General features: G+C 39.4%; 1 long non-coding RNA gene across 2 annotated transcripts in view; it reads left to right on the top strand.

Moving 5' to 3' along the window:
- LOC135363630 (uncharacterized) overlaps positions 1–27,902 on the top strand; it is a 605,080-nt gene that overhangs the window by 36,851 nt on the left and 540,327 nt on the right. The window contains exon 1 of one of the 2 annotated variants that reach the window (XR_010409496.1): positions 18,379–20,091. The exons of the other annotated variant lie outside the window; for it this stretch is intronic. This is a non-coding gene — a long non-coding RNA (uncharacterized LOC135363630). Of the gene's footprint in view, positions 1–18,378; positions 20,092–27,902 lie in introns of those variants that run through there. 2 annotated transcript variants of the gene reach the window in all.

Raw genomic sequence — 27,902 nt, 5'->3', positions numbered from 1 at the left:
CAAGTCACAAAAAACAGAAGAAAGAAAAACTGGGTTATACTTGCTCCTCTTTATTTTATACTTTTCCGTTAAAAACGTATTGGAATTTTTTTTTTTTTTGGTAATTCCTGGAAGCCCAGGGAATGTTAAGCAATATGGAATTAATTTAAAAAGCATAAATTATTCTGTGTTGTGAGAGACATACATGACCAGTAGATGAAGTGGCACTAGTAAGCCAGAGTAAGCCCTACCTGAAGCTCTCTTTTCTGCATGCAGTCTGGTTTCTATTTCTTACCAAAAGCAAGACGAGAAGCTTGTTTTTCTCTCAGGCAGTTTTTTACAATATGTCCTATAATGTAAATTTCCTTAAAATAGATACATGTTTTGTTTTGTTTTTAATGATCAGAATTTCTTCTGTCAATAGATATATAGGGCCTATAACTCCTCCTCAAAACTCTGGGTAGTCATGTGACCCATTTTTAACCAATACAGTGAGCATAATAAAATGCTTATCTTAAACTACTAATTTGGAAGTAATTTGTTACATGACAATAGTTGGTACAACAATAGCACCCAGAACTCTTTCCACTGGCATTCCCTCTGTAGGCTTCTTTAGTTTCAACATTTACTGAAATGGAGGTGGAAGATTGAACAATGTTGGCAGAATTGGTTTCATAGTCCTTAGGATGTATTGCTTTAGTGGTCTAGCACCTCAATTTAGACATTATTCTTAGACTTTGGGGCCACTAGTGAAACTTTAAGACAAAAGAATCCCATTGTAATATCTGGCTATCTTACAGCCAAGATGGGTCAAGCAGAAATGCCACTTCTTCCATACTGGTGTTTAATAAATCTTAAAAATGATTGGTCAGGCTTGCCCAAGTCTAGAGAAAGAATTTTTAGGGTTATTTCAAAGCCAACAGAGGTTGCATGGCATTTTGAGAGAAGTTTGTGTGAAGAAACTTGTGAAGGGAGCAGTTGGTGAGATTTCAAGAGGCCAGTGTTCTCTTTGTAATCCAAATCCTTGCCTTGTCTCCTCAAATCTACCCTTTATATTGTGGCAAATGGACCATTCTAAAATGAAATCCTATTTGTGTAATTCCCTTTTAATGTTTTCTATACCTCTTTTAAAAGAAAAAGCCCATGTTCTTTAGTTTGACATAGAAGATTCTTTAGGATCTAGTTCTTGCTAACTTTTGAGTCCCTTCCTCTTTCTCACCAATACACTAGAGGAAAAAGGAACCCAGGCATGGGACAGGAGGAGTGGATGAGCAGAACTTGCCCTTCTCCTTCCCAAATCACTCAGGCCAAATATGGCAGGTGCCAGGAGGGAAAGAAAACAACACAGAACTGGACTGAAATTGAAGTTTTAAAATTTGGATTAGACGAGGTTAGACATTAAAACTGGATGTGACTGGAATCTGCTTTAAGATGTTAAAATAGACAAGAGATTTTATAGAGCATGGTTAAAAAGAGAAAAACAAAAATCATTTCATGTTTGTACTGCACTAATTTTAGACCATTTGATAAATAATTTAAAAGATGTAGGCATCGTGTAGCAGAGGCAGGGCTTATGGGAATGGTGTATGGGAGAGTGTGGAATATGACAGGTTGGAATACAGGCTTATTTACATAATTTTAATGGGAACTTGAAATTTAAATTCACACTGTAAATTATATAGCAGTATGTTTTTTTTTTTAAAGATTTTATTTATTTATTTGAGACAGAGAGAATGAGATACAGAGAGCATGAGAGGGAGGAGGGTCAGAGGGAGAAGCAGACTCCCTGCTGAGCAGGGAGCCCGATGCGGGACTCGATTCCGGGACTCCAGGATCATGACCTGAGCGGAAGGCAGTCGCTTAACCAACTGAGCCACCCAGGTGCCCAGCAGTATGTTTTTTTAAATTGACTTTTTGGATAAAAAAAATTGAATTCCAAGAAGTTATATGAGGTTAAGTCCTTATAATAGGATTCTCCCCATTGTTCACTGAGTTCCACCATATTGGACTTTCTCAGATTCTTAATATGGCAAGTTCTTTGTTGTCCTAGGGACTTTGCATGTGCTCTGCTTAGAGCAATCACCCCCCAAATCTTCACCTAGCTAACCCCTGTGGCATGCCATAGGTCTGAAATTACATATTCTATCTTAGAGAGGTCCTCTCTGATCCCTCAGCATCAGTTGGGTGCCTCCTTGTTTTAATGACATATGCTTTCCTTACTTTCTTCTTCATAATTATATATTTATTTTTTTATTTGTGTCATATATGGTTCCTCCACGTAAGCTTTCTGAGGGTGAGGCAATAACTTTATTTGTCACTATATAAGCAACACCTAGCACAATGCCTGAGATAGAGGGTATTCCATGAATATGTTTTTGACACAATGAAGAAATCAAGTTGTTTGCTTGATTATGCTAAAACTTTAACAGTATTTCTGTGACCAGGCTACTAATAGTGAGTGCGAGAATGAATAATTTAGAAAATGGATATCCAGGTAACTTCAATTTAGGTGGTATATAGCACAAATTAAAAGATAGAAGCATAGGCTTGAGGCAAGGGATTTTTAAAAATTCTCCCAACTAGTCCCAATGAATATGAGCTGGATATGAATTGTGGAACAGACTCCATTTCTTATGCTACTTGATTCTTCATCTCTGAGAGACCTTCAAGGATCTGTATGAAATGACCTATTCTCTGTAAGAAAGAGCAATGATGTTATGCAGATAGGGATTTTTCTATTTTGTTTTGTGTATGGTGGAAAACCTGTAGAACTGAAATTATGGGAGGTAACTATTCTTCACAATGATTTGAATCAAGTTATTAACTAAGTGTGCTTTATAAATAATAGTATAGTAATACACTATGAAATAAGAAGTGGTCTGTGAAAGGAAATAAAGGCCAAATTTTGACATTAAGGGGTTACTTATTTCAATACACAGCATGTCTACATCATTATTGTTAAATTCTATAATGGAAAAAAATATTCAGCATTCACAGAATAATATGTGTCCTTGCTATTTAGGATCGTACCTCAAAAGTGCCACATGGGGCAAATTATTTTATACATTTTTGGGATGTGGGGATTAGGTAAAGAAGAGAGAGAGAATAACCCTACATAGTTATATAAGGTTGCAGGGAGGAAGATTTATTTATTTCTACCCACAAGCTGAGCCAATTCTCAGATGACAAATTGCTAGCCAGATTCCAGAGGAAATGGCTGCTGACCTTTATTTCTTGTTCACTGCTGTTGAACCTCTGCAATTCAAAAACAAAAGTCTAACTTTCAAGTTGCTTTTGGCTGAGGCACTAGGGGACACTTGTCTGCCCCAGGTCTTTCTATGTGATACACGGGGCCTCAGTCATCTTTAACAGACATGTCCTTAAGTGTTGTTTCCCAGAATAACAAATAATATGGCTAATACCTAGCTTTGAACTCTTATTCTGTGCCAGGTGCTGTGAGCTAAGAGCTTTTATATGAATGATCTCATTGAAACCTTAGTAGATATTTCTGATGTATGTATTATTATCATCATCTCCATTTGATGGCTAATAAACAATAAGTAGCAGAGACCAGATCTGACCCCAGGCAATTTGATTCTAAGCTCTATTTTGCTTCTCTTAATGGCTGGTCATCAGGGAATTCGCTCTCCACGATGGATGTAGTGCAAGCTTAATGGACAAAATGGAAGATGAGGGCCGAATGCTGTGTGACCTGCATTGGACTGACACGAGTGAGAGTGGAGCTGGATTGTTTGGAGTTGCATAAACAATTCATATTGTTTCTTCTTCTGTACAGTACTCACTAGGAATCCTACACCCACCCAGTTTCCCCAGATCTCATGATCAGACTTGTGGGTTGGAACTGGAGGGCTGCCTCTAAAGTCATTTTGTGGCGTTGTTCCCCCGGCCTCTGAAAGAGCAGGTGTTGGTGGGCAGACTAATATTCCCTCCTTCTCTACCTCTCATGGGGTAATGTGGCAGGGAGAGCAGGTAACAAGCTCTCTGAGAAAAATAGTGGGTACTCTGGGCTACTGTTTCACCACCATCTCTCTGGGACCTTGTCCTGGACTCAAATCCCCTGAGAATCACCCCTCAATAAAAGGCTATACTTCAAGTTTTTTTCTCTGAATCATGTATGTAGCAGGTTCTGGGAAGTCCTCGCCTACATAGGTACTTCTGTGCCGGAAGTTTTTAAGTTGAGTATAAATAATTATTTGTTTTGGAATTTGAATTAATTCCAATTTGATGTTAGATTGTTATTATTATAGCAGGAAATCCAGAAATCCACTATTTCCACTTTTAAGATTTTTCTTCTTTTGGTAGCTCTAACTTTTTGAAAAAGGTTACGGGGAGAATTAGTTATATAGATGAATACTTTTTTCCCCCATAATCTTTATGAAGTGTGACCATTAGAAAATTAGAGTTAAAAAAAAAAAGCAAATCATGTCATTCCAATTTGAATGAAAGATTTTTTTGTTTGCTAATATAGAAAGTTTTTGATGAGCTATTATTTTAGTGTGTAAAGTATGAAGGACAAATTAAAAACAAAAACATTCTCCATCAAATAGTTGTACTTGAAGTCTAGCAAGAAATCATGGGAGATTGGCTCAGTTAAAGGAAAGTCCACAGCACAGTTGGTGGTCAAAGCATCAGTCCAGTAGGAGAGTGGCCCTGCACTCCTGACTGTGATCCCTGCTCCCGGACACCCCACAAGGCTTCACCCTGCTGTGCTGTCTCTCAGAATGTCTTAGAATGGCTCTCCTTGCTTGCCCAGGAATCCAGTTAACAGGCCCTTCTCTCCAGGCCGCTGACTCTTAAGATTTTGAATTATATTTAAAGTTGCTACTATTGTACAATGTAGGACCTTACTGAAAACTGTAGGCTCTCAAATATTGCAGTCATAAACTTCCTTTTTCAGAACTAGATCCTGAGCAAAAGAACAGTAGCTCTCTTCTGCTTTTCCATCCTTCCCCGCTTGACAAAATAGAAAACCTAAATCTTTCAAAATAATATTCTTTCTCATAAATTGGTTCTACTTCCTGTTGCATCTGCACTTGATCCATGTCTTGTGTGCACACTGAACTGTGCTTCCCTCAGCAATGGATTCCTGAGTTTTAGATTCACCGTAATTGAACCTTATGCATTGACTAATGAATCCACCAAGAAATTTTGTTTTTTTATTTTTCCCTGATGGGGAGTAATTTAAAACATTTCTTGAAATATTTGAATATAATTTTAAGATAACGCATGAAACTTTTACTTTTGCGGTGGTCAGCGTGGGCTACTTTGTTTCTCACCTTTGTTCTTTCCCCCTAGTTTTACTTTCTAAGTTTCTCATTTCTTAGGATACCTTAAAGTAGCCAGGGTGGACTTATCCATTAGGCATAATAGACACAGTGTATAGGATCCCTAACACTTTTAGTGGTCTACAAAAATATTTTGTTTTAAATTCGGAGGAAAATGTGAATATAATAATAATATTTAATAATTAATCCAGTTTGGGGGTGCCTGGATGTGTCAGTTGGTGGAGCATGCTACTATCGACCTCAGGGTCGTGAGTTCAAGCCCCATGTTGGGCATGGAGCCTACTTGAAAAAAAGTAATTAATCCAGTTTGGAATATATTTGTCTTTATTTTATATATAATACAAATATAATGGAGGAAGGGGCCCATGAAAGTAAAAGTGCCCACAAATCATGACACACACTGAAAGTAGCTAGCTGCTTTATAGCAAATGCACATTTCTTAAGTGAAAACCATTTTCAACATTCTTCAGAGTTTTTATGTTTGTGGCTTTCATGATCTGTTTCATTTCTGGCTAGAGTATGCAATTTATTGGTCATAAGTTAAAACTAGAGTGAAGTGTAAAAATCAGAGTAATATAAGTCTTGGACAAGAAAGAAGCCTTCAGATATTGACCTAGTTTCCTGATTTGGTTTTAGTCTTTCTTTAACACAAGTTTGTTTGTTTTTTTTTTTTTAAACAAGATACTGAATTTACTGTCATTGGTGTTACCCTTATTCTTTACCAAAATCCTGGCACCATCTACTGGTAGTTTTCAGAAGTGTTCTATATATTTAGCTGAAAGGAAACTGAGTTGACTCCTAAGCCTATGTAATTTATAAAACTAAGAGAGAGAGCACACACTACCTTTTTTCCTTTGATGATTCAGTGCCTCTTTATTCTGTTGATTAAAAGTCAGGTGTCTATTGAATCATAATCTCCAAACCGCAATCCAGATTTTTTTTTCTTAGATTTGTCTTTTCAACTTCTGATTGAGCTGTGTATCTTTTCATCATCAGCTTAATTAAGGATGCTGTTAAACCATCTCTGCGGACTGTACGTTGTACAGTTCAGGAAGTCCACCTCTGCTTCATCTCTCATAGGACACTTCTCTGTCTCACATTGTTTTTATTCTAGAAACTGCCTTCTGTGTCCATATCTTCTGCTTTTTTTAGTCCAACTCATTTATCTAACTCTCATCTTTATAATCTATCCTTTACTCTATGGAAATTTTTTTGACTGCCTTATTTCTGGCTTTGGAACTTCTTATTGACTATATTTTGCTTTGCTGGCTGGATGTTTCCTGACATTAATTCTCAAATGCTATAGTCTCTTAAGGACCTAGAGTCTCAGTTTTGACAAGCCCTTGGTTTACCAGTAGTTCCCTTACTGGCTGCTAATCAGAGTGCCTGAGGGCCCTTCTTATAAGTCCAGATGTCCAGATCTCTCCCCAAGGGATTTGATTCAGTGGGTCTGCTGGAGGCCCTTGGAATCTACATTTTGATAAAAACATTAGGAGATTCCTGGTGCAGCTGTTGTGTTTGGGAACCACAAACCAGCAGGGTAAACTGCTCCTCTGAGGACACAAGGCTCTGTATAAGGAAGACCAAGATATACCTGTAGTCAACATTATTTGTTTCAGAGGTACAGATCTGAGATTCAACAGTCTTGCACAATTCACAGCGCTTACCAGAGCCCATACCCTCCCCAGTGTCTATCACCCAGTCACCCCATCCCTCCCACCCCACCCCCCACTCCAGCAACCCTCAGTTTGTTTCCTGAGATTAAGAATTCCTCATATCAGTGAGGTCATATGATACATGTCTTTCTCTGTTGACTTATTTCGCTCAGCATAATACCCTCCAGTTCTATCCACGTCGTTGCAAATGGCAAGATCTCATTCCTTTTGATGGCTGCATAATATTCCATTGTATATATATACCACCTCTTCTTTATCCATTCATCTGTCGATGGACATCTTGGCTCTTTCCACAGTTTGGCTATTGTGGACATTGCTGCTATAAACATCGGGGTGCATGTACCCCTTCGGATCCCTACTTTTGTATCTTTGGGGTAAATACCCAGTAGTGCAGTTTTTGGCTCATATGGTAGCTCTATTTTCAACTTTTTGAGGAACCTCCATACTGTTTTCCAGAGTGGCTGCACCAGCTTGTATTCCCACCAACAGTTGCTTTGGGATGGAATGTTCTGAATAGTCTGTGAAGTCCATTTGGTCCAGTGTCATTTAAAGTCTTTATTTCCGGGCGCCTGGATGGCTCAGTTGTTAAGCGTCTGCCTTCGGCTCAGGTCATGATCCCAGGGTCCTGGGATCGAGTCCCACATCGGGCTCCCTGCTCTGCAGGAGGCCTGCTTTTCCCTCTCCCATTCCCCCTGCTTGTGTTACTGCTCTTGCTATCTCTCTCTCTGTCAAATAAATAAATAAATCTTTAAAAAAAACAAAACAAAACAAAAAATAAAGTCTTTATTTCCTTGTTGATCTTTTGCTTAGATGATCTGTCCATTTCAGTGAGGAGGGTGTTAAAGTCCCCCACTATTATTGTATTGTTGTTAATGTGTTTCTTTGCTTTTGTTATTAATTGGCTTATATAATTGGCTGCTCCCATGTTAGGGGCATAGATATTTACAATTGTTAGATCTTCTTGTTGGATAGACCCTTTAAGTAGGATATAGTGTCCTTCCTCATCTCTTATTACAGTCTTTGGTTTAAAATCTAATTTGTCTGATATAAGGATTGCCACCCCAGCTTTCTTTTGATGTCCATTAGCATGGTAAATGGTTTTCCACCCCCTCACTTTCAATCTGGGGGTGTCTTTGGTTCTAAAATGAATCTCTTGCAGACAGTATATCGATGGTCTTGTTTTTTAATCCAGTCTGAAAGCCTGTGTCATTTGATTGGGGCATTTAGCCCATTTACATTCAGGGTAACTAGTGAAAGATAGGAATTTAGTGCCATTGTATTGCCTGTAAGGTGACTGTTACCATATATTGTCTGTTTTCCTTTCTGGTCTATGTTGCTTTTAGGGTCTCTCTTTGCTTAGAGGACCCCTTTCAAGATTTCTTGTAGGGCTGGTTTTGTGTTTGCAAATTCCTTTAGTTTTTGTTTGTCCTGGAAGCTTTTTATCTCTCCTTCAATTTTCAATGACAGCCTAGCTGGATAGAGTATTCTTGGCTGCATATTTTTCTCATTTAGTGCTCTGAATATATCCTGCCAGTGCTTTCTGGCCTGCCAGGTCTCTGTGGATAGGTCTGTTGCCAATCTAATGTTTCTACCATTGTAGGTTACATATCTCTTCTCCCGAGCTGCTTTCAGGATTTTCTCTTTGTCTATGAGACTCGTAAGTTTTACTATTAGATGTCGGGGTGTTGACCTATTTTTATTGATTTTGAGAGGGGTTCTCTGTGCTTCCTGGGTTTTCATGCCTGTTTCCTTCCCCAGATTAGGGAAGTTCTCTGCTATAATTTGCTCCATTATACTTTCTGCCCCTCTCTCTCTTTCTTCTTCTTCTGGGATCCCAATTATTCTAATGTTGTTTCATCTTATGGTATCGCTTATCTCTCGAATTCTGCCCTCGTGATCCAGTAGTTGTTTATCTCTCTTTTTCTCAGCTTCTTTATTTTCCATCATTTGGTCTTCTATATTACTGATTCTCTCTTCTGCCTCATTTATCCTAGCAGTTAGTGCCCCCATTTTTGATTGCACCTCATTAATAGCCTTTTTGATTTCTACTTGGTTAGATTTTAGTTCTTTTACTTCTCCAGAAAGGGTTTCTCTAATAACTTCCATGCTTTTTTCAAGCCCAGCTAGTATCTTTAAAGTGATGATTCTGAACTCTAGATCTGACATCGTACTAATGTCCGTATTGAGTAGGTCCCTGGCAGTCGGTACTACCTCTTGTTCTTTTTGTTGAGGTGATTTTTTCCATCTTGTCATTTTGTGCAGAGGAGAATAGATGAATGAGAGAACAAAATGCTAGCAGAGTAACAACGTCCCCAGAAAATATACTCTAAACAAATCAGAAAAGACCTGAAGCAGTGGAAAAAGAAACAGAAAGAGAGAAAAAAGAAAAAGAAAAAAAAGAAAAAGATAAAGATAAAAACAAACAAAAACAAACAAAACAAAACAACAACAACAACAAAAAAACAGAATGTGATCAAATATGATCAGGCTGGTATATAGATCAGTGCCACACACTAGATTTGGGGTGTATTTTGGTCTTTTAGAAGAAAGTGCCTCCCAAAATTTTAAAGAAAGAAAAACTTATATATGTACAAAAATAAGGGTTGACATGATGAAGGGATGGAATATGACTGTAAATATGGAAATTATAAAAAATTTTATAAAAGGAATTGATAAGAAGTTGTTTGAAAAAAGAAAGAAGAGGATTTAAAAAAAGAAAAAAGAAAAAAAAGGGAGAGAATGTGATCAGGCAGGGGAGTAGAAAAAACCATATACTAGAGATTTAGGGTATATTTTAATCTGTTAGAAGAAACTATCTCAAAATTTTAAAGAGAGAACAACTTATATATATATATATATGCCAAAAATACGGGTAACTACTATGAAGGGATAGAATATGACTCTAAAAATGAAAAATAAAAATGTTTTTTAAAAAAAGGGATTGATAAGATGTTGGTTGAAAAAGGGAAAAAGAAAAATTCAAAAAAAAAAAAAAGAAAAAAAGACAGTTAAAAAAAAATTAACTTTGAAAGACTAAAGAATCATGGTAAAAAAGCCATGAATTCTATGTGCACTACTCCCCTAGCGCTGGAGTTCTGCCGTTCTCATTGATCGGTAAACTTGGTCTTGGCCGGCTGTTCTCGCTGATCTTCTGGGGAGGGGCCTGTTGCCGTGGTTCCCAAATGTCTCTGCCGGAGGCGGAAGTGCCCCGCCCTTGCCCCCTCCCGGCTCCCGGCTAAGTAATCTGCTCGGGTTTGCTCTCCGGGGCTTTTGTTCCCTGTGAGCTTTCCGTACAGCTTTGGAGGCGGAGAGTGAAAATGGCAGCCTCCCAATCTCTGCCCCAGAGGAGCCGAGAACTCGGGGCCCCGCTCCTCAGTGAGCCCCCAGAGAAAAGCCGTCAGTCACTCCCGTCTCCCCGGTCTCCGGCCGCACTCCGTGCTCACCCGGCCTGTGACCGCGCGTTTCTCTCTCTGGCACCCGACCCCGGGTGGAGTCTCCAAACCCGGCAGATCCCTGCGGTGCACTCCCGCGCGGCTCCTCCCCGGGGAGGAAGGTGAGTCTCCCCAGTTCTGCTGCTTGTCGGGTCCCTGCTGGAGGAGCAATGGCCTGACTATGCCGCGGATCACGGTTCATGGCCACCCCGAGCTGAGAGCCCGCGCCTGGGCTCCGCCTCTGCAGCCGGCTTCCCTGCTCCGATACCTGGGAGCTCTGCTGCACTCAGGCACCCCCGGTCTTTCTGTGACCCCGAGGGTCCTGAGACCACACTGTCTTGTGAGGGTTCCACCCCCCGCTCAGCCACCAGAGTGACGTCCCTCGGCGGAGCAGACTTTTAAAAGTTCCGATTTTGTGCTCCGTGGCTCTATCACTTGCCAGAAGCAGCCGACGGAGGCCCCTCCCCCGCCGTCTATCCTCCCGAATATCGCCTCGGATTCACTTCTCCGCACGTCCTACCTTCCAGAAAGTGGTCGCTTTTCTGTTCAGAGAGTTGTTGCTATTCCTTTCTTCGATCTCCTGTTGGGTTTGTAGGTGTTCAGAATGGTTTGATCCCTATCCAGCTGAATTCCTGAGAGGAGACGAAATCCAGGTCTCCTACTCCTCCGCCATCTTGCTCTGCCCGCCCCCATGCCTGTAGTCTTATGTTTTGCCATATCTACCTGCCATTCTGCATACATTTTCCTTCTTCATCATTGTTTCTCTTCTTCTCCCTTTCCAGTTGTAAAATTTCTTCTCATCTTTTAAATCTCTAATCAAATATCACCTGCTTTTAGGGAGTGTTTCTCTTACCCTCTTCCTGCCTTCCCTTTTCATTGAGCAAAATTAGTCCGTCCTTCATCTGTGCCACTATATTTTAATTAGAGCCCATACTACATAGTCAGATTCATACCCCAGTCCAGATATTCATGACATAGGAAACCTAGATAGTATATGATTTTCAAAACACGGTCCATGGAGCTCTCGCCTAGAGTCATCAATGGTGTGTGATCACTGAAAGATTCCCACACCAAGTCTGTTGAATCAGAATCTCTGGGGGTACAGTCTGCAGCCAGTAAAACAAATACTATAGATAAGTCTCTTCTGTCCTTTAAAATTTGAGAACCATTGCTTTTTCAATTGCAGAAATTCAAGACATTACCTGAAATGGCAATTTCTTCACAAACTGTTAATCAAGACATTTGCCAGAAGGTGAGAGCACTCATAACTTTATCGGAAGCAAGGCCAAGGGGATGGCTTCAGTTATCAGTGTTGTAGTTAATGCTAGTGGTACCAGAGCTTACCTTTATTTTATTTTAAAGATTTTATTTATTTATTTGACAGAGAGAGAGACACAGTGAGAGAGGGAACACAAGCAGGGGGAGCAGGAGAGGGAGAAGCAGGCTTCCCGCGGAGCAGGGAGCCCAATGCGGGGCTCCATCCTAGGACCCTGGGATCATGACTTGAGCTGAAGGCAGATGTTTAACGACTGAGCCACCCAGGTGCCTCATTTTTATTTTTAAAGATTTATTTATTTATTTGAGAGAGAAAGAGCGGGGAGGGGCAGAGGGAGAGAGAATCCTTAAGCGGATTGCATGCTGAGTGTGGGCTGACTGACACAGGGCTCGATCCCAGGACCCTGAGATCATGATCCGAGCCAAAATCAAAAGTCAGATGCTTAACTGACTGAGCCACCCAGGTGCCCCCAAAGCTTACTTTTAAAAAAATTGATTTTCTTTTAATCAGGCTTTCCAATTAAAAAAAAAAAAAGCTAGATAAAAGAAAATAATCTTGAGGGCAGCAATTTATTTATTTATTAAACTATAGGTCTCTTCCAAAAACCTTAAAACTCCCTGGGTTTATGATGTGTCTGAATCCTAAGTTTAAGAAAATGATCTATGTAATAGTTACTGCTGTCTTCATTTTCCCTTGTGCTTTTTTTGAGAACAGGGACTGCTTCTTATTCCCACTCAGTCTTTTTAATGTAAAGTTTCCATGTATCTTGTAAAAGAATATTCTCATTTTTTATCTTGGGGGACTAGGTAAATAGGATTAAATATCTTCTTATGGTTCTTTCATAAACAGTACTGGGATCACCGAGTGTTCTCTCTCCTGGACCAGTGCCCTACTGAACTCATTTTCCTATTTACTCTTATAACAATGCAAACAACATAACCTTGTCAATTAAACATAGACACATATTTGAAGAAGATAAAAAAATCATAAAACCAGCTAAACTGGATTTGACAATTCAATTAAAGCCTATATTTTTTAAATTGCTACTATGTGCCAAGAGAATCACAAAGAACCAGCCATAGTCCTCGTTTGCAAATCGAGAATTTGCAAACTGTATCATGAAAAACATATTCACATATGACCGTCATACAAGTGGAGATGAAAAATTTCTTCATGATACCTACTTTTAAGCCAATTATTATAGGATTGGAGCAAATGCTGGTAGTTAGCTCTACCTCTGTCATTAATTCCCACTTCCTTTCCACTACCACAGTTCAGTTCATATTCCTATTCCTTTCAGGAAGCAGTTCAGGTGTCAGCTTCTGACAATCTCTGCCCCAGTCCCCGTGGATGAAGGCTCTCTCCTGGGTCCTCACAGCTCACTGTGAGAATGGCCCTGCTCTTGAACCTGCCACCCCATATGGAGACAGCTGTTCAGTGTCCACCGTCCCACAATAAATTAGAGTAAATACCTTGAGGGTAGAGACTTTGTGTTATTCATCATTGTGTTTAGCATACAATAGTGATCATTCATTGATTGTGTCTTTAACTGATCCAAATTAAGAGCCTCTCTAGGAAGTTCATCCCAGCATGAACTTCCATCTCCAACTCAAAATTATCTTGTCTTCTTAATATCATTTTGCTAATTCCTGTGTATGGACTCTCTCTGTTGGAAGTGATTGAAAATCCAACTCACCTCAGCTTAAGCAATAAAGGAAATGTGTTGGATTATTAATCTAGAAGCCTAAATTGTAGAGTGGTCTTCAGGAGTAACTGGTTTTAGGAACTCACCTGATGTTAGCAGAACCTCACTTCTATCCTCGATTCAGGCTGCCTTCCTCTTATAGACATACAGGCTCATATCCTCCCCCATTCAAGTCCAGGGGGAAAGAGCAGTGTCGCTTCCCCCCTCCCCATTACCTTCTCAAAGCTTGGGGATTAGCTCTGATTGGGCCATGTACCTGTTTGGCCTAATAAGGCAGAGAAATATAACATTACTCTTATTAGTGGGGAAAGATAATTTAGAAGATTATTTTAGTATGAGGGCAAAATGGGTTTGATAACTGGACCTGAGAGTATTACAGATTAGCTACCAGGTCATGGCAATGATAGAGTGGCTTAGGTCTTTCCTGCAGCTGTTTTTTTCCACTGTAAGGGCTCACTCAACCTGTCCATGTGGGAGCAAAGCAGACCCTATGTCCTCACAGAATTAGCTCTTCAGAGAATCCCTGAAGGTGTTGAGGTGAACATGCCCTGTGTTCTTTTCTCAACTGTAACAATCAGATAAATCTCTCTACCTCTCCTTAGGTGGAGTGACAGAAGGGGGAAACGAGGGCTGGTTACAATATTTGAATGTCCTCAAAACATAGGGAAAGATCAAGAGTGAGGAAGAAGTTATTCCTTTCTACTAGCATCCATCCCTGAAGCATTCTCTGTGATCAGAAGAGAGCAGAATGACCCATGTTGAGTCAGACACCCCCAAAAGAAATATGGAGTCCATATTACCTTCATGCCATGGATTAACAAGAAAAACTTGCTACAAAACAAAATCCAGATGCTAACATCACTAGCAGGGGGAAATTGAACCTGAGGGCAGAAACAACAAACTTCTACTGCACAATTTATATTGGTTATTTTTATAAGCTTAGTTTTCTCATTTGTAAAATGAGCAGAATAATAATATATACTCAAATGTTATTATGAGTATTCAGTGACACAATGTGTGTACAAGTGCTATAATGGTTCCAGGGGGCTACGTGGAGGTGAGTCCTTTGACCCTAGTTCTTATAAAATTACAATGTATTGAGAAAAATGAAAGGAACACATTCTCCAAAAAAACCCCCCCAAAACAGAAAACAAATCAGGAGATGTTGGCTGGGTACACTCAGTGAGCATTGCTTTCCAGTTCTCTATGGGCAAGTGTGTGAGTTTTTGGCCATGTGCATCCATGAGGTGGTCTGGCCAGGTTAGGGGAAATGACAGTGGGAGTCTACTGAGTCCCTTATATTCTGAGTACAATCTTCTTAAACCCTAGCATAATTGTTTTGGATGGTTGTAAACATTGTTTTTAGAAAGCCATTCCATCTGAATTTGACATTGTATATTCTAATAACATTTCTTTTTTTTCTAATAAAATTTCTTTTAAGCCCTTAGTGCTTAGTCTAGAAGTAATAAATAAAATAAATATTATTTATTATTATACTTATAAAAATAAGTAATAAATGATAAAAATAAATAATAAAAATAAGCACATATGCCTTTAGGAAGTTATGTGACCTGGATTTAGCATCAGATATCCTGGTAAAATTTGCACTAAATTACAAAAATGCTTAGTCCATAGATTCTATGTAATAATAACTAGACATCTTACAGTGTATGTTTATTCCAACACTACTGAGCAATTAACTCAATTCTGATATTATTTACCTGGAGATAGTATCAGATCCCACAGGTTAAGGACTCAATCCCACAAGACTCCCTCCTCTCCCCTGACCCTTCAGATGCCAGTCACAAGTCCAGGTTGTCACCTATGCTTCTGACTCACGAGCTATAGATCTGAGGTTCCCATGACACTTTCCTTGGGTTCAATTAATTTGATGGAGAGGCTATAGAACTAAAGAAACATTTTACTTACTACAACCAGTTTGTTATAATATGATATAACTCAGGAACAGCTGGATAGAAGAGATGCATGGGGTAAAGTATGTGAAAAGGGGTATGGAGATTCCATACTCTCTGGGTGTGCAACTCTGTCAGAATCTCCACCTGTTCACCAATCCAGAAGCTCTCCGAACCCAGTTCTTTTGGGTTTTTATGGAGGCCTTATTGCACAAGCATGATTGATTAAATCATCAGCTGTTGGCAAGTGATTCAACTTCTAGCCCTTCTCTCCGATCCCCAGAGATCTGGAGGTAGGACTAAAAGTTCCAACCCTCTAATCAAATGGTTGGTTCTCCTGGCAACCAGCTCTCTTCCTGATGTGCCTTCCAAAAGTCACCTCAGTTGACTTAATATAAACTCAGGTGTGGTTAAAAGGGGTTTGTTATGAATATCAACACACCTGTGTGGCTCTTATCATTCTGGGAATTTCAAAGGTTTTAAAAGGAGTCCTGTGCCAGAAACAGGGATGAAGATCAAATACATATTTATTATAAATCACAATATTACACATCCCATATGCTCAGTTGCATTCATGCAAGAATGTGAAAGTAGTCCAAAGATGCAGAGTGATGGGAAGAGAACTCTGATTGGCATCCAGGAAGTGCCATTGCTTTCTCTGAAGTATGACTATGATGAAAGAGGAAGGTAATGCAGGACTTTGACCTCGCCAGAGGTAATGTTGAATAAATACCAATTATTAATCATAGCTCCTGAGAATACATAGTGTTGGCTACTCTCTCATACTGTTAGTAGAAGCATAACTTGATTTAAACCTTCTGGAGGACAATTTTGCAATATATATCAAAATCTGTAACTATCATACCTTTGAGACAGAAATTCCACTTCTAGAAATTTGTTCTAAGGATGTGTAGACACATAGTTTGTGGTACTGTCCAGCCCATGCCCTGCTTCTCTAGATCCTGGGGGAAGACACCCATGTCAGAATGTTTGAGGTGGAGAGAAAGTCAATAGGTACAAGGAAGAAAAGAGTTAAGTGGGGGGACTTCCAGGCTATAATACATCTTCTCTGCATCAAAGAGCAATGATAGATAATTTTTATGAGGAGATTTCTGAAAGAACATGACCAACTCAAAAACAAACACCTCCATGGATCACAAAAAGAATAGAAAAACCAAAGTAGTGAACAAGGATGAAGTCAAATGCTTCCCAGATGTGAGATCCCAATATGGCTACAAGGGCAGGAAAGGTGAGGGATTATGGAGAAGATGCAGATCCCTGTCACTTCCCCACTCTTTATACTGAAGAAGCCTCCTTTTGCAGACAGAATGTAGTAAGCATTCTAAGGGCAGAGCACTCAAGCGAGATAGATGGAGTGGAAGTATTAAGTAGCCATTTTTGGAGTTGGTAAGCTTTGAATGAGTAGGATTGAACGTGGTCCCAAAGTGAGTTTCCCATTGCAAACACATGGAATAAGAATATATGTGGAAAAAAAAAAAGACCTAAAAAGTGTAGGACATAGGACTTCTAAGGAAAGTAGCCTAGTCATTAGTTATAAGATATCTAGCAGTTTCTTAGAAGGAATGGAGTACAACCTACTGTGTATCTTTTATAGTTTATGTAATATGAATATTAATAGTAAATTCTCTCTGTCATATGCATATATAGAGAGACAGAGATGAGTGAAAATGGGTGTCCTTTGAAAGAAACAACTGAGATTTAATTGCTGGTGATTTTATAGCTCCCCTGTTTCTCATGAGGCTGATTACATGAGGTTATGGGTTTTGTGCAGTAATCCTGGATCCTTATGTTAAATTGAACTTCTCTACCTAAGCAGATTTGAGTGGATTTTTGTTCATTACAACAAAAGAAGCCTTGACTAAGCCAGGAAATAATGGATTGGAACCCACATTTTATGTAAGAAGATGTTTGCTGAGGAACTATGTGTAACAGTGGAGAACTGGAAACAATCTAAGTACACCAAATGGGGCAAAGTTAAGTAAATGGTGCGGTCATACACTGGAATGGCATTCAGCCATTAAAGAGCATATTTTCAGGGACATTAAAGATTGGGCAAATGTACATGACATGTTATTTAGGAGGGAAAGGCCCTATGTTTTTCCTAGTTCTCTCTTCCTCCGATGTCCTGCTTCCTCTGAGATTGTAATTTCTATTATATCTCACTTTTTGCCATTTCCCTTAATTTTCTTAAAACACAACTCATACATACATTCATGTAGGTGAGACTTTTTTAAACTTTAGGGGTCTAATGGGGTTATATTCAGGGGTAGAAAGGGGTTTGCATTCTAGGCTAGCAGGACACAACATGGCAACAATGTAAGAGTGAATATTAGACATTCTTGTTTTTCTTTTCTTTTTTTTTTTTTAAAGATTTTATTTATTCATTTGAGACAGAGAGAATGAGAGAGAGAGAGAGAGAGAGCACATGAGAGGGGGGAGGGTCAGAGGGAGAAGCAGGCTCCCTGCCGAGCAGGGAGCCCGATGTGGGACTCGATCCAGGGACTCCAGGATCATGACCTGAGCGAAAGGCAGTCGCTTAACCAACTGAGCCACCCAGGCGCCCCAAGACATTCTTGTTTTTCAATGTGTCTCAGGAATTCCCAATGCTGGGAACTTCTCAGGGGCATTGTTATTCCAGGTCCTAGTGTTCTCGTATCTCAATGGAAACTTTCCCTTTCTCACCAGTCTCCTTTTATTCTCTCTTGCTCCTGGCTCCTTCACTCCTCTCTTAGGCTGCTACATTGCCCAGGGAATCTGAAAATTCTTTTACTCATTATGCAAAGGAATAGAGTTTTTCATTTTTCTGCTTTCCATACTATGAACTGGGGCTCGTCATTTCACAATGAAATAATCCATTAAGGAGCAAAAATAGTTCTCTTCTCTAAGAAAACCTCTGCTTCCATCTTTCAAATAATATCTCTTTGTTCTCTCTACTATATCTACAACTCCTATCACCCCCTTCGACCCCTCAGAAAGAAGACTGTGAAGATGTAAACAAAAATAAAATAGTGTTTATCTCTGAATGGTGAGGATTATTTCTCTTCTTTATTCTTTTTCTATCTCTAAATTTCCACAGTGTATATATAGCTTTTAACAATCAGGAAAAAAAGGTATGAAAATTACAATTCTGGAAGTGTATTAACTGAGTAGGCAAGCTGCTGAATAAAAGCTTAAAATAGGAGCTTAAAACCATATAAAAGTATTTCTTGCTCTCACAGTAGTTTTACTTGGATATATCTGGTCTCCTCCACATGGTGACTTAGGGACTTATCTGGTGGCTCTGCCATTTTCTAGGGTCTTGGATTCCTCTACTGAATCTAGTCAGCAGACAGGAGAAGAAATAAGTGGTAGAAAATTTTATTTTTAAGGACCAGGCCCTAAAGTGACATATTTCACTTCTACTTACATATCATTGGGAAATGAAGTCTAGCTGTATGGTCAGGAAGCAGAAAAAAAAAAAATGAGGTTTAGTGAATAGATAGATAGCATGTTGAAAGGGGAATATCTTAGGCTTGAGACACAGACCTAGTTTGAGTCTCAGCTCCTCTAGTAAGGTAATAGACTACATTTTAGAATTTAGAATTATCAACATTGAAGAAAAACTAATTGGGGAACTGTTAGTACTTGACATTCACTGTTTTAGGTGCAGTTAATACAGAGATGAGAAAAATTTTCTCCCTGAAAGGAGAACAAGAGTGTAGTAAGTAGGAGAGCACACACATTTCTCTCCTCTATGAATGTGAGAACATTGCAATATAGTGGAGTAAGTGGACAATAGATGTCTGAGTCAAGTAACCCTGATAGCACAGGGGTGTATGTGTGATCAGTCCAATGAGAGGGATGCCTGGGTGGCTCAGATGATTAAGCATCAGCCTTCCGCTCAGGTCATGATCTCCAGGTCCTGGGATCAAGCCCCACATCGGGCTCCCTGCTCAGCGGGGGGCCTGCTTCTCCCTCTCCCTCAGACCCTCCCCCTGCTTGTGCTCTCTCTGTCTCTTTCAAATGAATAAATAAAATGCTAAAAAAAATCCAATGAGAGATGGGAATGAGGAGGCTGAAAAGCTTCTCAGAGGAGGTTTCTTATTAACTTGGACTTGAAGGACAAATGGGTGCTCACCAGGAAAGTAGTGTTTGAGGAAGAGCATTTCTTCCTAAGGAAAAGCATGTACAAGTCATGGGAGGTGAAAAAGATCATGATCAGGAACCTCTGAATAAAACAAATCAAAGGAAGAACAATAAAACATTCCATTGTATGTGTGAGTCAGCCAAATCTCAAATAATAAATCCCCTGAAAAGTTCATCTTTGAGGAGATGAATCATTTCTCCTTTGGGGTCATGGGGATAATAAGCAATCAGGGAAGGAGGAAACACAGTCACAAATGAGGTCAAGGATCACTGAAAAGAGCGCACGTTTTCTTTCTGGATAAGTTACTATGGTATTCTCTTATACCTTAAGAATGTTGGGACCTTACCAAGAAATGTCACCATGATTTTTTGTTTTTTTTGAGAGGGGCTTGAGAGAGTTTTTTAAGTAACAAATTACTTAGCCTTTCTCTGGGATATGAAATGTGAAAGGGGGGCGCCTGGGTGGCTCAGTTGGTTAAGCATCTGCCTTCAGTTCAGGTCATGATCCCAGGGTCCTGGGATGGAGCCCTGAATTGGGCTTCCTGCTCAGCAGGGAGTCTGCTTCTCCCTCTCCCTCTGCCCTCCCCCTCCCCCCCCCCCCAAAAAAAAGTGAATGGGACTAGCCACACAACAAGAAACAGGTTGGGTGAGTTTGTGAGGTAAGTAATGCAGGTGTGTATACTTAAAAAACTAACAAACTCTCCTTTTGAGCATGTGGGTAATAGAAACATACTCTAAAACCTCAACTTTGAATGGTGCATGCATATATATTTATTTAAAATTCAAGCAGTGTTGAATTTCCAGGGCTATGTTCTAGATCAAGTGGATTTTTCCTTTTATTGCAGTGAGTTCACATGAAGTATTGAGTCAGAGCCATGGCTCATACTCAGTGTGTTAATCAATTTCCCTTTCCACACCAAAGATTACCTTTTAGGCTTTTGAGAAACCATCTGATAATGAGTAATCAATATGTACAGGGAAAAAAGAAATGACAACACAAAGCAGTAACAATCATGTTGGACTCAAATCTACATAACTTCTGGTACTCATATACCTAATAGAAGCTCTGCTGTCATCCTAATTATCCTCTCCATAGTCTTTCTATCTGCTAATTACTTAAGTGCTATAGCCTTGTGCTATCTATATATTCAGCAAGATTTTAAATGTGAAACACATTGATTACCATGGATATGGATAGATTTAATTTGTTTAGGACTCAGGTAACTTTTTTAAAAAAAATTATTTATTTTTTGAGAGAGAGAGAGAGAGAGAGCTTGGGCGCATGCAAGCGGGGGAGGGGCAGAGGAAGAGAATCTCAAGCAGACTCTGTGCTGTGGTATGGGGCTGGATCTCACGACCCTGAGATCATGACCTGAGTGGAAGTCAAGAGTCCGATGCTTAACCGACTGAGCTATCCAGGTGCTCTTCAATTAGCTTTTTTGCAGGTAGCATAAAATACTTATGCAATAGATATTTTGTGTTAATGAACACTAGCTAAGAGTCAAGTTGTACTTTGAATTCTATGAAGTTGGAGGAAGTTCTTTAGATGTTCTGGGACTCTGTTTCTGTTTTTTATATGTACAAGGTGAATTTTAAGATCCCTTTCAACTTGGTTTCGCTTGAACTGTTCTACTTTTTCCTTAAGGGGTATGAATAGTCATGTCGCATTCAGCATAATGATTGGTATTAGGGTTTTCCCCCATAATGTAAACAGCAGTTATATGAAATTTATAAAATTATAAGAACTTTTTGCTTATCTGAATTTTCTAAATTGTATATGGCTAACATCCATTTATTTTATAAGATTTTAAAAAATGGCAAAGTATACATAACATACAATTTACCATTTATCATTTTTAAGTGTACTATTCAGTGACATTAAGTACACTCATATTGTTATGCTACCATCACCGCCATTCATCTCCAGAACTTTCTTGTCTTCCAAACTGAAACTTCGTATCCATTAAACAACTGCCTCCAGGCTCCTCTCCCAATCCCTGGCATCTGCCATTCTATTCTCTGTTTCTATGAATTTGTCTACTCTAGGTACCTCATATAAATGGAATCATGTAATCTTTGTCTTTTTGCAACCAGCTTATTTCATTTACTTCTTTAAAGTTCATCCATGTTGTAGCATGTGTCATAATTTCATTCCTTTTTAAGGCTGAATAATATTCCATTGAATGAATGTAGCCCATTTTTGTTTATTCATTTGTTGATGGATATTTGGGTTCTTTCTATCTTTTGGCTATTGTGAGTAATGTCATTTGAATAATGCTGTACATTGGTGTTAAATATCTCTTTGAGTTTTTGTTTTCAATTCTTTTCTATATACCCAATTTTAGGAGTGGAATTCCTGAATTATATGGTAGTTTTATGTTTAATTTTCTTGAGGAATCACCATACAGTATTAGTTTTGAGCATCAGCATATACTGCCTGGTTTTACTCTTCAGCGAAGAATCCTGTTTGGCATAGGCTAGGAGTTTCAAGGCAAGTTGAGGTGGTACTTTTGTTAGTAAGTTAGTGGTGTATAGCTATCACTAGAAAGGGTCTGTTCCAGTGACTTGAGCTTATTTTGATGTTTGCTTCACAAACTCTAATTCCTAAATGTTCATAACCTAAATATTTTGCTGAGGTATCTCTCCTTCCTTACAGTTAGCATTGTTGCTAAATGTCATTAGGAAGCCTTAGGAAATATCAGTCCTCTGGACACAAGACTTAACACAATGAGAACTTAACACAGTGAGGACTTACTTAGGAGGACTTAAAAAGAGGGCTCTTTTTTTGCTTAGTATCATTACTTCCAATACAATAACATAATTGAACACTTGGTCTAAAGTCCAGCTACATATGTTTAGCTAAATATTTTCCTTAAGGTTTACATTATTATTAGTTTAGAGCATCTTTCTACATGACAATGTCTATAGAAATAGAAATACCAGCTAAAACTTATCTCAGGAATTTAACTTAAATTTATTCTATGGTAGAACTTTTGGAAGACCAGCCAAGCCTACTACTTAGTATTCATGAAAGAAAAAAATAGAGGAAGAGGGATACATTTTCTTTGATGGCAGTTTCATTTTGGTAAATTCATCATGCAATATTTTTATCTTTAAAGGGTTATTTTTTCACCCTTTATTTTAGGCCAATCCAAGGCAGACACTTTGATGGACTGTGCATTATAGGAATAGAAGAGTGTTGAAAAGACAAACTTTTAAACCTCTGTAGGAGAGAACCAAAATCATATCTTCTGGAAAAAAGGCACATGTAAAATCAATGAAAAATTAATTATTAATTATTAAAACTTCTTACTAAAAATACTCTATTATCTCTATTATCATATTTTTTACAGCACATTCATCATCTTTTCATCAGGGGACTTAAATGGTGTCAAAGTCCTAGTTTCAATGTGAAATTGAAGTTGGGCTGGCTAAGCTTCCTTCTGGCAAAGAAAACTTTTTTTTTTTTAAGATTATATTTATTTGACAGAGAGAGAGGAGAGAGAGAGAGAGCGTGCGCGTGCGCATGGGCCGGGGAGGGGGGCTGGTGCAGAGGGGGAAGCAGACTCCCTGCTGAGCAGGGAGCCCGTTGTAAGGCTCGATCCCAGGATCCTGGGATCATGACCTGAGCCAAAGGTAGATGCTTAACTGACTGAGCCATCCAGGCGCCCTGAGAAAACTTTTTCTGTGGCATATCAAAGTAGTTATATTCAGGAATGAAGATCACTGCGGATGTATGATCTATTACATAGTATATTGCCTTGAAACAAGTCAATAGGGTAAATTAACATTTGTCACATAGATATTCAATAAATGGGAGAGATTTCAAAATATTTGTGAATATATAAAACAATTTTCAAAGTTTCCTTTTAGGAATAGCCTAATACTTGCTTAAGTGGACAGTAATCTGAAAATTGTTTCAAGAAATTCAGGTCTATTTCCCACAATGAACAGGGTCTCTGCAGTGGCAGAGAATTGGCTTACCATTTCCCAAGCCAATGGCCTTTTTTTTTTTTTTCCCTCTCTACACATGCTCTTTCTTTTTTAGCATTGCCAAAATTAAGAAAAAACTGAGTGTTTTGTTTTAACTGGAAGACTCATATTAGTTTTTCTGGATTAAAGAGCTACAATATGCTTTTAAAAGAGGGATCTATGAGAAATAATCAATAAATGTATCCATTTCTTTATAAACATTTATTGAATACTAAATACATTCTAGGTTCTGTGTAACATATTGGAGGGACAATATTTATCAAAACAGAGATGTGCCTGTTCTCCCAAAGTTTTAAGAATGGTGAGGAGGAAAATTTATAAATGAATCATGCTGAATTATAGATAATTACAAATTGGGATAATTCTTTGAAGGAAGGGAATACAGTTTATTGAAAGTGTTTGACAAAGGAAGTGATCAAACTTGGGCAGCAAGAATGATTTCTCCTAAGAAAATTATCCAGGCATTGTAATTTAAAGATGAGTGGATTTAACGAGGTGAAGATAAATAGGATGCATTAGGTACAAAAACCCATGCATGAGGTAGGAAAAGGGGTCAGTGCCTATGGGATTGGGAGAAGATGTTTTTGTTGTGTTGTTTTAAAAAATGGATGAAAGTTGGGCATACTATAATCTGAAAAGAAAGACCTAGTAGAGATAGAGAGTTTGAACTTACAGGAGAGATAGGTAGAAATAGTTGGAGCGAGGTCTACAAGGAAGTGGAAAGTTAGGGAGGCATGAGATGATGATAAAGGTAAAGAATTAACCATGAAGGAATAGAGGCATATCTCTTTCTCTGATCATGAAGAAAAGGAGGAAGATGATTGAGACTTAACTTATGCAGTGGCATTTAAGGCAAGACCGTCTGCCGAGAATGAGGAGGTTAGGGTGAGTTTAGGAGCTCAGGTGAACGCTAAGTACATATATGAAGGAGAAAACAAAAGACTGATAAAAAAATTGATAAATTGTGTTGAAGTTCCTATGAAATTGGACACAAAATCTAGGGAGTTAAACTTGGTGGAGAGAAATGGTCATCAAGAGGTAAACCATAGTGTTCCATTTAGATAGGAAAGGATGTGAGGCCCCAGGGTTAATGGACCAGTCAGGGGCATGCAGTCCAAGTCTAAAAGTGGGGTAGCAATGAGAGAGCTGGCGTGATAGAAACCTGTAGTCAGAGGTATTTTGGGGTTAAGCATTAGAGTTGGTTGAGGACAAATTTCAAAGTGGGGCTGTGGGAGAGATTTACCCAAGTGTATGGAAGCCACTGGAATTGAGGAGGTCAGAGTTACTAAAGTATACTGAAGCCCTGGAATTGGAGACCTATCAAAGCTCTTTGAAGCTAGGATTTTAAAAGGATTTTTCCCCCCCAAAGATAACAAAGCAACACAGAGGCAGAGAATCACATAATCATGTACTAATTAGATTAAGCATATTGATAGGGTAATCTTCCAAAGTAGTAGAGAGCAAATTTTTCCCTTTTATGTTCATTTAATTTCAGTTTTCTTATTATTGGAACAGTCACAAAACCATTTGTGTATTGTATGCATTCATATATTAAAATTAAAACCATTGACATAATGGGAGGGAATTTTGAAATGACAAACAGACCATGAAATAAAACTGAATGTTTTCACAATGATTTATCTCTTATAAAACTAATATACTTTTTTGTTTCTCCAGTATCCTTATTGCTACAGCCTGAGCCAGTGGCCAACACATGGTATAGCATGATATATACGTAATAAAACCATAATAACCTCAATGTTGACATTACAACACTAACAGAGCATTAAATTCAAATATATAATTATGAATCAAGTTCATAGTCAGATATGCTTCATGTCAAACATGCTAAAATGATGTAGAAAAAAGGGAGAAGGTGGTGAAGTTCAGAGATATTTGAAATGTAATGCATGTAGATGGAAAGAGAAAGGAGGTGAGGCCAAGAAAGAAAGTGAATTCTCTCTGCTCCTTACCAGCTCTTGTTTAATTAAGAAGTAAAGCTGAGCCTCCTCATTAAGCTGTAGCCTGTTTCTTTTAATATTTGTTTCTTGGTAATCTTAAAGAACACTTTGGCCAATATGATTTGATAACTTCTCATAATAAAACATACCGTGTAATGATTCTGGTCACCAGTTACAGTGTGTGATGGTGGGGTGGGTGAGGGATTTCCCACACCACCAAGCAGATGGATGTCTGACAATTCAACTCAGTTCTGACACCATCTATCCAGAGATTTCATCCGATCCCACAGATTAGTGGCTCAGTTCCATAAGGCTGCGCTCCACTTCAGATACCAGTTTCAAGCCCAGGTTGTTACCCACTAGCTATAAATCAGGGATTCCCATGACCCTCTGCTGGGGTTTGATTAACTTGCTAGAGTGGCTCACAGAACTCAGGAAACCAGTTTACTTGCTAGATTACTGGTTTATTACATAGGGTATCAAAGGACATGAACTAATAGCCAGGTAAAGAGTTGAATAGGGTGAGGCCCCGAACAAAGGAGCTTCTGTCCTCATAGAGTCTGGGGCCCAGCAAGGTGGCATGTGGAAGTGTCTGGTTCATTAACCTGGAAACTCTTTGAACCTTGTCCTTTTGGGTTTTTAATGGAGCCTTCATTACATAGGCACGATTCATTAAATCATTGGCCATTGGTATTGAACTCAATCTCCAGCTTCTCTTCTCTTCCCAGAGATCTGGGGATAGGACTGAAAGTTTCAATCCTCTAATCACATGGTTGGTTCTCCTTGTGATCAGCCCCCATCCTTAGGCGCTTTCCAAAGGTCACTTCATTAACATACACTCAGGTGTGGTTGAAAGGGGTTTGTTATGAATATTGAGACAACTTTATCATTCTTATCATGTAGGAAATTCCAAGGATTTAAGGCGCTCTGTTGGGGCGCGGGGAATGTGGATGAAGATCAAACATACCATGTTTACCTTTTTTTCTTCTGACACTTGAAAAAATATGCATTTATATTAGTTCTCTTTTCTACCAAATTCAGTTAAAAGTGCAGCGTGGTAATCACATCTGAATGAACACAAATGTGCTTGTGAAATCCTTTCTTTTATTGAGATACCATTGATGTGGAAGCTGTCTATGTGTTTATCATTATTGTTGTTATTTTATCTTACTAAAGATTTAATTGCTTTCCTTAAAAAGTTTCAACTTCTTAGAGCATATGCTTTTCCTAACTACAGTGCTTGGTGATAGAGAATTATTATTTATTATTATTATTATTATTGTTTTTGGTAGGAAGCTGCCAGCTACCTCTATGCCTAGGTGGATAGAGGAAATCACCTTCGTTGAAACTGATTTTTCTTGAGACATGAGTCACTTGGGTACACTACTAGGCTATGAAACATAAACAGTAGGCACCCGTGGCCCTAGAGGAAAAGTGTAGCAAACTTTTTGTGGCTTGACAAAGATACTTCTCTTCAGATTCCATGGTCTGCGGGCAGGACTGGCTTCACGGGTGTGCGACCAGTGCAATCACAAATCCCCTGCTCAGAAGTGCTCCACACTTGGGGCTTGATGCTCTGTAGCTATTACAAAATTCTTAATAATTTTGTCTTAGAATTTGTAAGTGAAGTGTGATGGCACAAAGGAGTATGTGTTGGGGGATTGGAGCCTCAGCTCACTCCTGGTCCCTCCTATCACTTCCCCAGCCTGGGTTCTTGGCTGTCTGCTCCCCAGTCCCTCACAGCCTGGCCATGCTCAGCCTTCTGCACTCTGTCTGCATTTCCTGACTGCTGTAGCCCTCTGCTTGAGGTGGCAACCGGCTTGGGTTGGCCAGGAGGAGGGTGGGGGGTGCTGTGGGTAGCATTCTAACATCCCTCTTTGGCCCGAGTAGTGGCATGTGAGCAAACATGGGAGCTTCATGGTCAGCTTGTGCCTCATAGGAGCAGGGCAAAGTGGTGGTAATCCTTTCCTTGGGCTGGCAACTCCATGGTATATTTGGTGGGTGAACTGATGGGGGAGAGCCTGTTGCCCACCTCCCATTCAGGTACCAAATGCATCCTGGCATGGATGCTATGGTCCCTTGGTGGCTGCCCATCCACCATGGATTGGGGCAGTGGGGCCATGGGAAGGGGAGATGATTTTCATGCCCCAGGCTGTGGCAGGGAGACCAATCCCGCTGTTGGTGGGCCATATGCACAGAATTGCGGGTGGGGTCCTCGGGTATCTGTGAGGGTCAGCACTTGTACTGTAAGTATTCCCATGTCTGAGGAAACATGCCATTAAATAGCAAATAAAAACCACTGTGACACTGAGAGAAGGACAGTAGAGGAAAGGAAAATGTTTTATAGTGTAGTATTTTTATTGCCACTTTCCCCCCTGACTTTTGAACAAGAAGTCCCGCATTTTCCTTTTGCACTGGGCTTTACAAATTATGTAGCTGGCCTTGTCTTCAGAGCTTGTTGCTGGATGTTCGGGGCGGGGGTGGGGGGTGGTGGTCAATGAGTCTTGTGGGAGGAA

This window comes from Mirounga angustirostris, unplaced genomic scaffold (assembly GCF_029215605.1).
Source record: "Mirounga angustirostris isolate CCGP_5_RB_7025 unplaced genomic scaffold, mMirAng1.0.hap1 SCAF_2, whole genome shotgun sequence".
Taxonomy (NCBI): Eukaryota; Metazoa; Chordata; class Mammalia; order Carnivora; family Phocidae; genus Mirounga; species Mirounga angustirostris.
The sequence above is the reverse complement of the archived record's forward strand: the minus strand, read 5'-3'. Positions and strand labels throughout refer to the sequence as shown.